The sequence below is a fragment of the Felis catus genome, chromosome X, assembly GCF_018350175.1.
Source record: "Felis catus isolate Fca126 chromosome X, F.catus_Fca126_mat1.0, whole genome shotgun sequence".
NCBI classification, from domain to species: Eukaryota; Metazoa; Chordata; class Mammalia; order Carnivora; family Felidae; genus Felis; species Felis catus.
The window spans coordinates 32,017,361-32,030,129 of NC_058386.1; the positions used below are offsets into that span (position 1 = coordinate 32,017,361).

Genomic DNA, 12,769 nt, shown 5'->3' on the forward strand with positions numbered 1-12,769 from the left:
AGTAGGGTTATTAATCCCACTTGCTTGGAATATTAACTTGAGGAATCATACTGTTACCAATCAAGTATCCATCTTGAAAATGTCTCCCCTGCCCTGAAATGGTGGCATATAACACTGCAGGCTAAACTGCTTGCATTGGCACTTGGGGTTCTAAAATCCACCATACAGGAAAGATTTGATCCCAGCTTCTGTCCTCAGAGAAGACTTGATGATCCAGGAGCTTTTATAGTAGGCAACAACACACAAATGGAGTATTCACCACATAAGTTCTATTGTTGACAGGAAGAAATCACTCTAGATAAGCAAAAGCAATTGTGCTCTCTTATAATTGATGATCAAGAACTATCTACTTCTTGAATGCGGCGGAGGCATTCATAAATTTGCAACTTGTGTGGGATGCTTTGCTTAGAGCCAAAATGTTATTCAGCATCCAGAGTTTTTTCCAATCATGTGAGTTTTGGCAGATTGTGACCTTGTACAGAATTTGTCTGACTGACTTATTTTACTTAGCATTATATTCTCTAACTCCATCCATGTCATTGCAAATGGCACGATTTCATTCTCTTTCATGGATGAATAGTATTCCATCATATATATATACACACAACTTTTTTATCCATTCATCTATTGATGGACACTTGGGCAGCTTTCATAGTTTGCCTGTTGTAAATAATGCAATAAATATGAGTGCATGTATGCTTTTGACCTAGTGATTCCACATTTTTGGGTAAATACCCATTAGTGGAACACTAGATCTTATGGTATTTCTATTTTTAATTTTTTGAGAAATCTCCATACTGTTATCCACAGTGGCCATGCCAGTTTGCATTTCCACCGATAGGGCAAGAGGGTTCCTTTTTCTCCACATCCTCGGATACACTTGTTTTCTTCCTTACACTAGCTAACCATTCTGACAGGTTTGAGGTGATCTCTCATTGTGGTTTTGATTCATATTTCACTATTTGGTTAGTGATACTGAGTATATTTTCGTGTGTTGGCCATCCATATGTGGTCTTTGGAGAAAAGTCTGTTAAGGTCCTCTGCCCATTTTTAATCAGATTGTTTTTTCAATCCCTTTACTTTTAAACTATATGTATCTTTACATTTAAAGTGGGTTTTGTATAGGCAACATACACTAGGTCTTGATTCTTGTCCCACTCTGACAATCTGTCTTAATTGGTGTGTAATTGGATTAATCTCTATCATGTTTGTTTTTGTTTTTTTAAAAAAACATTTATTTATTTTTGAGACAGAGACACAGCATGAACAAGGGAGGGTCAGAGAGAGAGGGAGACACAGAATCCGAAGCAGGCTCCAGGCTCTGAGCGGTCAGCACAGAGCCCGATAGAGGGCTTGACCTTGTGAGCTGTGAAATCATGACCTGAGCTGAAGTTGGATGCTCAACCGACTGAGCCACCCAGGCAGGCACCCCAATATTTATTTATTTTGGGGGGGGCACAGAATCCAAAGCAGGCTCCAGGCTCTGAGCTGTCAGCACAGAGGCTGATGCAGGGCTCGAACCCACAGACCATGAGATCATGACCACCCAGGTGCCCCACACATAGAGTTTATTTTATGTCAATTACAATTCATTAAAACTGGATAAAACGAATACTACATAATCTGTCCAACAAAGCACAAACAGAAAACAGTACTATCTTCTCCCTTTTGAAGCATGTTCTTACTCAGCAAGCCGTGCAGCAGAGTCCTCTGAGAAGAAGTAGCTACCTATCTGGAATGGAAGGAGATAGAATGAAGGAAGATAATAGGAATTTGGGTTGTTCTTAGAATATTAGCATCTCCTCCTGATATGCAAATTAACCTAAAGAGAAAATGAAGCCCAAAGTGTGGTATTTTGATTCCAAGTTGCCGGTGTTGATCTGCTGTGTCACTGTGTCTGTGGGGCAGAGATGCTGACAGCATTGACGGGTTCATGCCCCTACCCTGTGAGATCTCTGACTCTCCAAGAGAAAATTCTCTGCCCCAGCCACAGGTGACACGTCTAGCATGGAGGCAGCTGTTAGGCCAAGGACAATGGGGTGACTGTCAGACTTGGAAAAATAGTGCCTACTCAAAACCACTGAGCTGTAACCTGTGTTAGGGCTCCGGTTGTGAATGTCTTCCAGTTCTGTCCCCTCAGCACGTGTGGCATATAGTAGGTGCTCCCTGAGGATCTTCAGAATAAATGATTGAATGGCTTGTCAATTCTAAAAATCACATCCAGGTCACTCTCTTATCACTATATTTAGATTCCAGAGTTACAACACTATAGATATGGCACAATATTTAATTTAGAAAAAGGTAGAGATGAGTATCTAAAATAAATTATGGAAGTGATCTAAAGATTTCAATTATCTGTGCTTCCTCTACGAGCTAAAATTATATCATTTACATCATAATCAAGTGTTCTCTGCAACTGCATTTTGCAATAAACCTCTGGCTTTTACTAGGGGCAGATCTATTTGTGTTAGCAGATATAATGACATCACATTAGCTTTTAGGTTTTTCTGCTTGTTTTTCCACAAAACTGAGATCATAACTTACCTGAAGAAACATTACTTCCATTTTTGTAAAGATTCATGATTAGCTAGATTTCTATATTGATTAAAGCATAATGGAAGTTTTATACAGGCTAGCTACATTATACGTTACAGGGCATGAATCAAGAAAATGATGAGGTGTGCCAAATATAAATTGAAAAATGGTAAAAACATTTATTTTCTACCATCCCACTTTAAACTGTTAGTTTAAAAAACAACTGTTTAAATTAAAAGAATCATTTTCTTCTTAAACGATGGAGACTTACAGAAATTGAAATGCTATTTATTTTCAGCAAAAGGCCCACCTGTTTTTCCTTGTCACTTCTCCAGGTCACACCATGTTTGTTTGATAGATAATATCAATTCCCTGGGTTTGGAGATTTGAAGCTGTTAACTTTCAAACCCCCTCTCTTAGCAGACAAGTTCAAACAGTATAAAGAGCACAATGAGGCATGGAATTGTTTTGTTGCATTATGCAGTGATATGATTTATTCCTTGAAACACCTAAAAAGGAAGAAATCCATTTCTGAGGCACAAGAACATGTATTCTGCTTTGTAGGCTAAGATTAATTTAGCATGACCAACAAGGTTTCAAAGTCCCCCTGGGAAAGTATTCCTGTTTAGATGGCTCGGGTATAAAGCATATGATGTTACATGGGAGTAGCAGATACTATGGAAGCACAGCGGGGACAGGGATCCAGAATTTCATGGTAAGGAACCCATTGTTATGAGATTATGGAGCCCCTTTTCTTTTCTGTCTGTGTCAGGGAGATGCTGCCATTCGGTGGCTTCTTTTGCTTCAGAAATGTACTTACAGTGGACTTTGAACTTGTGATTGTTAAAAAAGAAAAAAAAGACCAGCTAATTGACTGTAAAAATCTATCAAATTGCTTCTACAGTTCTCTGGAAGAAAGGCTTAAACTGTTTTCTTTATTTGTTGTCTCTGTTGAATAATAACGATATTAGGCTTCTTTGTTTTTTTTTTTTCTTTTGCCATTTCCCTGCAGTCAGATTCTTTCCAACTTAATCCACTAATCTGTAATTAGCAGTGGATAACAACATCTTGATTCTTTCTCTTGGTTTGTTTTCCATACACAAAATGATGTGATTAGCAATATGCATTTAGTAATCCATTTAGAAAAAAGGGGAATGTGGAGGAATTTGGTTTACTGTCTGGCCTGACTTCCATATACTAATCCTCCTACCTCTTACCCAAAAGGGGGAAATTAAGGCAAAGATAATTCACTTTTGCTGTTGAAGGGTCCAGAATGTGTACTGTGCAATGCAGTTTTAGATCATAGGTGGGCCATATTTGCATCGATGAAGCCTCAAAATGAGAAGGAAGGAGGGAAGGGATAGGCACGAGGAGAACCCACTTCAAAAGCACTGACAATTAAGTCCGGGGCTCTGAGTGTGTATACCTTTGGTATATATCACAGACAAAAATTAAAACATGATAAAAGCTTCCTCTTAGAGGAGTGTAAAATGTATCTCAATGTAGTCAAATACTTGAGAATTATGTGACAGGGCAGTGTGAATGATAACAGTAATTATTAGTACAATATTACATACTTTTATAAGTGGCCTTTGCTTATTCATATGCCCATGGAAATCTTCGTAACAAACTACCTTCTTCTTAAAGGAGTGCAGGGACCATGAATACTTTGTGAGTTATTTCTGGTTTTATTTAACAAAAAAGCAAATAAAAATCAAGACCTCTTGTGTCCCATGCAAATTGGTGTAAAACCTTTTAGTGAGCCCATCATTTTAGTAAACACAGGCTATCTCCTACCCTATAGTGGTCCTAACTAACCCAACTTTGAATCTTTATTTTTAAACATCAGAACATACAAAGGACCATAAAGACAAGGTCTTCTATCCTCGTGGGATTAATACACTGTGTAGGTTACTGTAGACTACTGTAAGAAGGCAGCAAGAATGGGGGGAAAGAAAGCATTCCTCATGGTGGATGTTAAATTCTAGGAAAAGCCAAGAAGTAAAATGATGGGGGGGCAGGCTTAGAAGGAGCAATCAGTGAGGGACCAGGTCCTCAAGAGTGTTCTTACTACTTGGGCTGCTCTGAGATCCTGAAGCCAGCTTGATAGGCAGTTAAGGGGAGACTTCTTCGTGAAGAAGAATCTTGAGGTGTGGTACACCTATGCAAGGAAGTATAAACAGTGCAAGAAATACTCTTGGAAGCATTGTGTGCCTCCTTTGTACTAGGTTTCCAAAGGAAAACATGGTATTAGAGAAGGGATAAAAAGCAAAATTAAAGAGAATGATACTCTTGGGGCCAATGGCTGGTTCAGTTGGAGGAGTGGGTGAATCTTGGTCTTGAGGTTGTGAGTTCGAGCCCCATGTTGGGTGTAGAGATTAAATAAAACTTTTAAAAAAATGATACTCCCAAATATATCATGTAGAACATGTACCTGGTTTAGGAAACTGTTTTGTTGTTGTTCTCTATCACAAGTTATTGTAAGAGCCATTAAACTTCTAAGACCAAAGTCTCCAGGATATTTTCCAGAAGAAAACCTACTTTTCACTGAAGGGGACAAAAATCACCAATAAGCACGGAAAGGGGTAGTGGCTGTGCATAACCTGGAAGGGCATAGACTGGAAGACAGAAGTGACACTGTCCTGAGTAAGCTTGCTCTAAGGAAAAGGCCAAGGACCAGAAGGTGGGATCCAAGAGTGGCTGTGGTCCTGTGTCCTGGAGTAACTTGATTTGCCTTAAAGGGTGAATGAGTAGTCATAAGTAACCATTGGAAGGAGTTTACATTACAAAAAGAGATGAGTCCTATTTCTGTATTTCAGGTGGTCCATTTATTTTTTTGATATTGAACATTAGTAAAGAATATTGATCATTTGACTCTCAAAAAGCATAATACAGATTTTAGTCAAAACATGTTTTTCCAGCTAGTAAAATACATGAAATCTTGAATTCTTATGTAGTGCTGTGTAGGTATTTATAATAGTACATGATAATTTAGAAAGTCATACATCTAGTATTCTATTTAGAATAGACTTGGTTAAAGAAAACTTAGTGATGTAAATTTCACAAACCACCAACACAGGCGTTAGGTGACAGATTTTAATTTTGGTTTCTTTCCACAAATTAACCTAATTTCTATCAGTGTTGTCTACCCCAGACCCTTGCTCTCTCTGATGTAATGATGACATTAAGATTTTATCACCTCCAGATCAGCCTACTTTGGCGATTTTTCCATCTTTTAAATTTATTTATTACTGAGAGAGATACCGTATGTGTGAGTAGGGAGGAGCAAGAGAGAAGGAGATACAGAATCCGAAGCAGGCTTCAGGCTCTGAGCTGTGAGCACAGAGCCTGACATGGGGCTCGAACTCACGAACTGTGAGATCACGACCTGAGCCAAAGTCAGATGCTTAACCGACTGAGCCAGCTAGGTGCCCCTCTCAGTCATTGAAGGTTTAACTCTAATTCAGGATTTGAACTGTAACTCTTCAGGATTGATGTTAGACTCTTCTGACTTACACACATGCTACTATATCATTGGTGGGGAGGCAGCATTTAATTTCCATCTTGTTCCATGTTGGTCCTCTGCTGGCATTTAAGTGCTGTAACTGGGGCACCTGGGTGGCCCGGTAGGTTAAGCATCCAGCTTTTGGCTTTGGCTCAGGTCATGATCTCAGGGTTTGTGAGTTTGAGCCCCGTGTCAGGCTCTGTGCTGACAGTGTGCAGCCTGCTTGTGATTCTCTTTCTCTGTTCCTCCCCTGCTCCCACTTTTTCTCAAAGAAAATAAAGTGCTGTAAGTTATGCAGTCTTGTCTTTGTTTCCTCCCACCTTGCCATCAGGAGAAATTCACAAACTCTGTTGAATCCCAAAGCAAGTCCAAAATGTACTCTTTGTCACATCATACCCTCAAACTAGCTTTGACATCTACAGGTCTGCCAGTGGTTTTTCTCTCACCTAGCACACGTGTTCTTTTGTGGCAGTGCTTGAGCTTTTAAATGTTATCTGTTTGGAACCATGGACCACTAATACCTGGAACGTACCACACCTAATCCTGTGTTGCATCTTGTGATTCTTCAGGGGAATTGTCTACAAAGACGTGGAGCATCTTTTTATGTACCTGTTGACTGTTTGAATGTCTTCTTTGGAAAAATATGTATGCGTGTTCCCCACCCATTTTTAGTCCTATTTTTTTGCTTTTGAGTTGTAGGAGTTCCTTGTATAGTAACCCTCTATCTGATACATGGTTTGTAAGTATTTTCTTCCATTCCATGGGTTCCATTTTCATTTTATTGTTTGCTTTGCAGAAGCTTTTTGGTTTGACATAATTCCACGTTTGTTTTTGCTTTTGTTGCTTGTGCTTTTGGTATCAGATGCAATAAGTCATTGTCAGGGCACCAGGATTGCTCAGTCAACAGTGCTCGCAACTCTTGATCTCAGATGTGTGGGTTTAAAGCCCCACACTGGATGTAGAGATTATTTTTTTTTTAAATCTCTTAAAAAGAATATTGTCAAGACCCATGTCAAGTATTTTTTTTTTTTTTTTTGTCTGTGATGACTTCTTTTTATGGCTTGATGGTTTCAGGTCTTACTTTTAAGACTTTATTCCATTTCAGGTTAATTTTTGTGATTGATGTAAGATATGGATCTAATTTCATTTTGTTACATGTGACTATCCAGTTTTCCCAGCACCATCAATTGAAAAAAACATCTTTATCCCATTGAGTGTTGTTGGTTTCTTTGTCAAATAATAGGTTGACCACATACACAAGGGCTTATTTCTGGGCTCTCACTTTTGTTCATTGGTCCCTGTTTTTTATGCCTGTACCACACTGTTTTGATTACTGTAGCTTTGTAATATATTTAGAAATGAGGAAGTGCTGTGTCTCTAGCTGTGTTTTTCTCTCTCAAGAATGTTCTATTCAGGGTCTTTCATAGTTTCATAGGAATTAGGATTGTTTTGCTGTTGGTGTGAAAAATTTCTTTGGAATTTTGATAGTGATTATGTTGAATCTGTAGACGACTCTGGGTAATATGGACGTTTTAACAATATTAGTCTTCTAAACAATGAACATGGGATACTTTCCATTTACTTGTGTCTTTTTTTAATGTTGATTTTTGAGAGAGTACAAGTGGGGGAGGGGCAGAGAGCAGGTGGGGGTTGGACAAAAGATGGGAAGGAAGCTCTGCACTGACAGCAGAGAGCCCTTTTGCAGGGCTTGAACTTAGGAACTGCGAGATCATGACCTGAGCCGAAGTTGGATGCTTAACCAAGTGAGCCACCCAGAAGCCCCTATTTGTGTCTTTTTAAATCTCTTTCATCAGTGTTTTATTTTCAGCAAATGGATTTTTTAAACATCATTGGTTAGATTTATTCCTGCATATTTTATTGTTTTTGATGCTATTAGAATTAGGATTGTTTTATTTTTCAGATGTTTCATTGTTACTGTGTAGAAATGCGACAGACTTGATCTGCTTTTACTGACTGCTTTTTGAGAGAGGTACTTTCCTTTAACTCTGTTAGGGATTCTAAGGCTTTCTCAGATCTTATGGACATGCCTGCTCCACCTTATTTTCGAAAAACTCTTAAGATTAAATACCTTTCTTCATTCCTGCAAAGGCAGCCTGGAGGCTGATAGCCTCCCCTTTGCTCCATTTTCAAGCATGTGATTGTTGTATCACTGATAAATTTGGATGGGAGATCTGGTTCCCCCCCGGACATGAGCTTCTTTAAGTTAGGCTTTTGTATTCCTCATCTTCTTTAATTCTGAACAATTCCTGGCACACTATACCAGCTGGTATATAATCATTGGTAATATAAATAAAATGAAGATTCAGAGTTATAAAACAGCCTCAAACCCACAGATGCATTATCATAGGGGATTTTTCAGAAACCTGTCTGTGGCATACAGTCATTACTAATGGAGTGCAAATCGATGTTAACTTTCCGGATTTCAGTTATGTAGCACATATCAAGAACTTTGAAATACTGTTATTCTTTTAGCCCTAAATTCTGCTTCAGAAAAGCAGTGTTCAAAAGGAAATCATGAGGGGCGCTTGGGTGGCTCAGCTAAGTGTCCGACTTTGGCTCAGGTCACGATCTTGTGGTTCACAAGTTCAACCCCTGTGTCGGGCTCTCTGCTGACAGCTCAACAGCCTGGAGCCTGCTTCAGATTCTGTGTCTCCCTGTCTCTCTGCCCCTTTCCTGCTGGTGCGTTCTCGCTTGCTTGCTCGCTTTCTCCCTCAAAACTCAAACTTTAAAAAAAAAAAAGAGATACCCAAATAAGGTTTGTCTTGTTTTGTTTCAGTTTTAAGTGATGGTTACTCAACTCAAAATAATTCATGCGGAAAGTGGAAATGTGGCTTCTCCTAAAATTAGAATACTAAGGCAGTTAACAAAATTGAACGAAGAGTTGCACCACCCAGGGTCCAAGGTCTGACAGTAATAACCAGAATATTCCAGGACTGTCTTGGACTCCATCTATCATTGCACTTAACTTCATTCTTTAGAGAGTTTTCCTCTCAAGAAAAAAACATGGCCCCAACAGCTACGGATTCCCATCCTGCTTGTGCACCTCCAGATGGAGAAGATTTCTTCACCTATTCTCCTAGCATCTCTCTCTCAGACCAAAAAAGGTCTCAGATTAACCTACTTAGGTCATGAAAACACTCCTTGATTAGTCACTGTTCCTAAGAGTGTGATGGAGAGTGTTGGTGAGCCAAAACCGGGATAGTTGACGACTAAAATAAAAAATAGGTTAATAAAGCATACATCTGCTGAAAATCAGAATTCTTTTGCAATATATGCACTATATTTCAGTATTAACAAATGTTGAAAATAGACTTGCAACTATAGTGAGGTGATTAACTAAATTACGTATTACTAGAATATAATAAAACATAACTATTAAAACTGATTTTACAGAATGCTTAAGGATAAGAAAAGATAGTTGTGATAACAAAGCAAAAAGAAATAGAATATAGTATACACAGAAAATAAAGTTCTCTTAAGTATAAAATTATAAGTTATCTTACTTTCCTCATAATTTTCCAGATTTTCTAAATTTTTTCTACAAACCATCAATTTTAGAATAAAATTATTTTAAAACATGTAATAAGTATCAGGAAAGTGTCCTGGCTGATCTTAGGCCTACAGAATAAGAATTTGTAGGCCTGGTAGAGGAGCCATATGGAAATACAATAGTGTTTGTTTTACTACCATTTTTTCCATATGTCCAAAGTAGTGCCTGAAGCTTGGGGTTATAGGAGTTAGATGTTGTGTTTATTATTAGAATCTGTTACAAGAGTACATGGGTGTTGCCAGAAGCTCTTCTGGAATTGAACTTTGAGCTAAGTCATCCAGGAATTAATATTCTGCTGGTAATGTGTTCAAAATCAAGGCAAAATTGTTTTGACAGTGCATGTTGGAAGGAATTTTAAAATTCAGACATACCACATAGCTAGTGACCTTGCAATCCTGGATCTCCTTACCAAATAGGAACACTAAGAAACACTGAACATTTATTTTATGTTATTCTAGTTTTAGTGAGATAAAATTGACCAATAAAAATTATATGTTTAAGATGTACAGTGTGATGGTTGGATATCCAGATACATTGTGAAATAATCACCACAGTCAAGCTAATTAACATATCCATCACCTCACGTACTTACCATTTTTTTTTATGTGTGGTGTGAATGCTTAAGATCTACTCTTAGCAAATTTAGAATATGTGACAGAGCATTAACTATAGGCACCATGCTATACACTAGGTCCCCAGAAATTATCGTATAATTGGAAGTTTGTATTCTTTGACCAGTATCTCTCCATGTTCCTCACCACTCCCCCAGCCCCTAGCAACCCACTGTTCTACTGATTCTATGAGTGTGACTTTTTAATGATTTCACATATGAGAGAGTTTATATGGTATTTGCTTTGCCAAGTGTGCCACGAAGACACAATGGGGAAAGGATAGTCTGTTCAATAAATGGTGCTGGGAAAATGGGATCTCCGCATGCAAAAGAATGAAATTAGATCCTTATCTTACACCATCCACAAAAATCCACTAAAGAATTAAATTTTAAGACTTGAAACCATGAAACTCCTAGAAAAAACGTAAGGGAAGATCTCATTGACATTGATCTTAGCAATGAAGTTTTGAATATGACCCTAAAACACAGGTAACAAAAGCAGAAAGAAAGAAGTGGGACTATGTCAAACTAAAAGCTTCTGCACAGCAAAGGAAACAATGAACAAAATGAAAAGACAACCTAAAGAATGGGAGAAAGTAAGTGCAAACCAAGCATGTGATGAGCAATCAACATTTTAAATATCAGGTCTTGTGTATGAAAGTCTTTTCTGTTCTCCACTGGGAGAAATGATATAAAACCCCATGGCATAACACCATAAGGTGGAAGGTATGAAAAGAGGTCAAAGAAATCAAGTTACTCTTCAGGCAAACTCCAGAGAGAACTAAAGGTGTTCTTAATAGGTCCACTAACTATAAAATACTGATTGTAACTCTTGGCCAGTACAAGAAATTCAAATTGCCTGACGTTGATATCTGCATGAATTATAGCGACTTTAGGGAATGAAGATTTTGTTAAGTGCCTCAAGTATCTAGTTGAAAGGTTTTTCAAAGCTATGAAAGTAAGTCTTAGTCATAAACTTGCCTTATTTCACTAGAAGCTTGGCAGAAATCCCAGCTATAAACGAGCAAACAAATGTCATAAAGATGGGAGAGCATTCAGTGGGATGGAGTGCCTATGTGTTTGTGCTGAAACTAAAAGACTGTGTGTGTGTGTGTGTGTGTGTGTGTGTGTGTGTGTGTGTGAATATTTAAATAATGTTACTAGCTCGTGAAGTTACTTTATGCTGAAGTCAGTGGTAATAGTAAGAAAACCCTCCAAACACAGACAAATGAGAACTACCTCTTAGCGGCTTTTCAACTCTGCTATGAAAAACTGAAGACTTACAGGGATTCAGGCTGAGTTATTTACTGCCTCAAGTCAGGGGACAATTTCTACTCCACAACAGTTTGGGTCATAAAGATAAAAGATAAGATAAAATGAAATACATCTCTGACACTTTCTAGGGAACATGCATCAGTTTTAACATTCAACTGTTTTGAATTGAACTCCCTTGCAGAACTTCTAGCCCCTTTAAAGTATAGCTGCCCCCAGTCCGTGTGTGGTTTTTTTTAAAAATTCCTCTTTCCTGGTCCTGATTTTCTGATCTTTTGGCTATAAATCTCACTGAGTTTAGGGCCTATCTCTCTTCTGAACTTGGAGCATGTGTCTAGGAGAAAACAGACACAAAAAAAAGTAAAAATAAAGGTAAAACCCAAACTAAAGCATCACCCTTCATCTGTCGTTACAATCTTGGCTTGTCTAAGTGCTTCCTTACTTTTATAGCACATGATCTGTCTCATCTCCCAGCATTTGAAATCTGTTGCCACTTTTTAATATATTTACCCCATCCATCTCATCAATAGCTACGTTGACCTGTCTCTTTGCCCATTCTCATTGCATGATGCCTTGAAAACTTGGTTTTTCATATATTTTGGCCAGTTTGCCCCGGGGTGGGGGGGGAGGGTTATGTTTGAGAGTTGTTTGGTTTTTTTGGTTGCTGTTTTAGTTTCTTATGCAAGGGTCCTTATTAATGTATCTTGACTGGTAGCATAAGTATGATGCCATTTTTTAAAATATTCTGGGGCACCTGGGTGGCTCAGTTGCTTAAGCATCTGACTCTTGATTTTAGCTCAGATCATTATCTCCTAGTTCATGGGATTGAGTCCCACATTGGGCTGTGTGCTGCTTGGGATTCTTTTTCTCCCTCTCTTTCTGCTCCCCCCCCCCCCACACACACATATGCACTTACTCTCAAAAATAATATTTTTTTAATGTTTATTTTTGAGAGACAGAGACAGAGACAGAATCTGAAGCAGGCTCTAGGCTCTGAGCCATCAGCATAGAGCCCAATGTGGGGCTCAAACTCACTAACCACTAGATCATGACCTGAAAGGAAGTCAGATGCTTAAGTGACTGAGCCACCGAGGCACCCCTAAATAAACAAACTTAAAAAAAATCCTCCTTTACCCCTCTCATCTCATCAGAAGCCAGGCTGGTAAGTTATATTTAACATTCTCTGAGGATCACCCCACCTTTCTGGAGCCCTCAATTAAGTCTAAGTCCAATCCATGCACAGCAGTACCACATTCTATTCACGGACTCTCACACA

The 12,769-nt window shown here is 38.5% G+C and overlaps 1 pseudogene; it reads left to right on the forward strand.

Moving 5' to 3' along the window:
* The window catches only part of LOC123383471, an 87,955-nt pseudogene that overhangs the window by 16,912 nt on the left and 58,274 nt on the right, over window positions 1–12,769 (forward strand).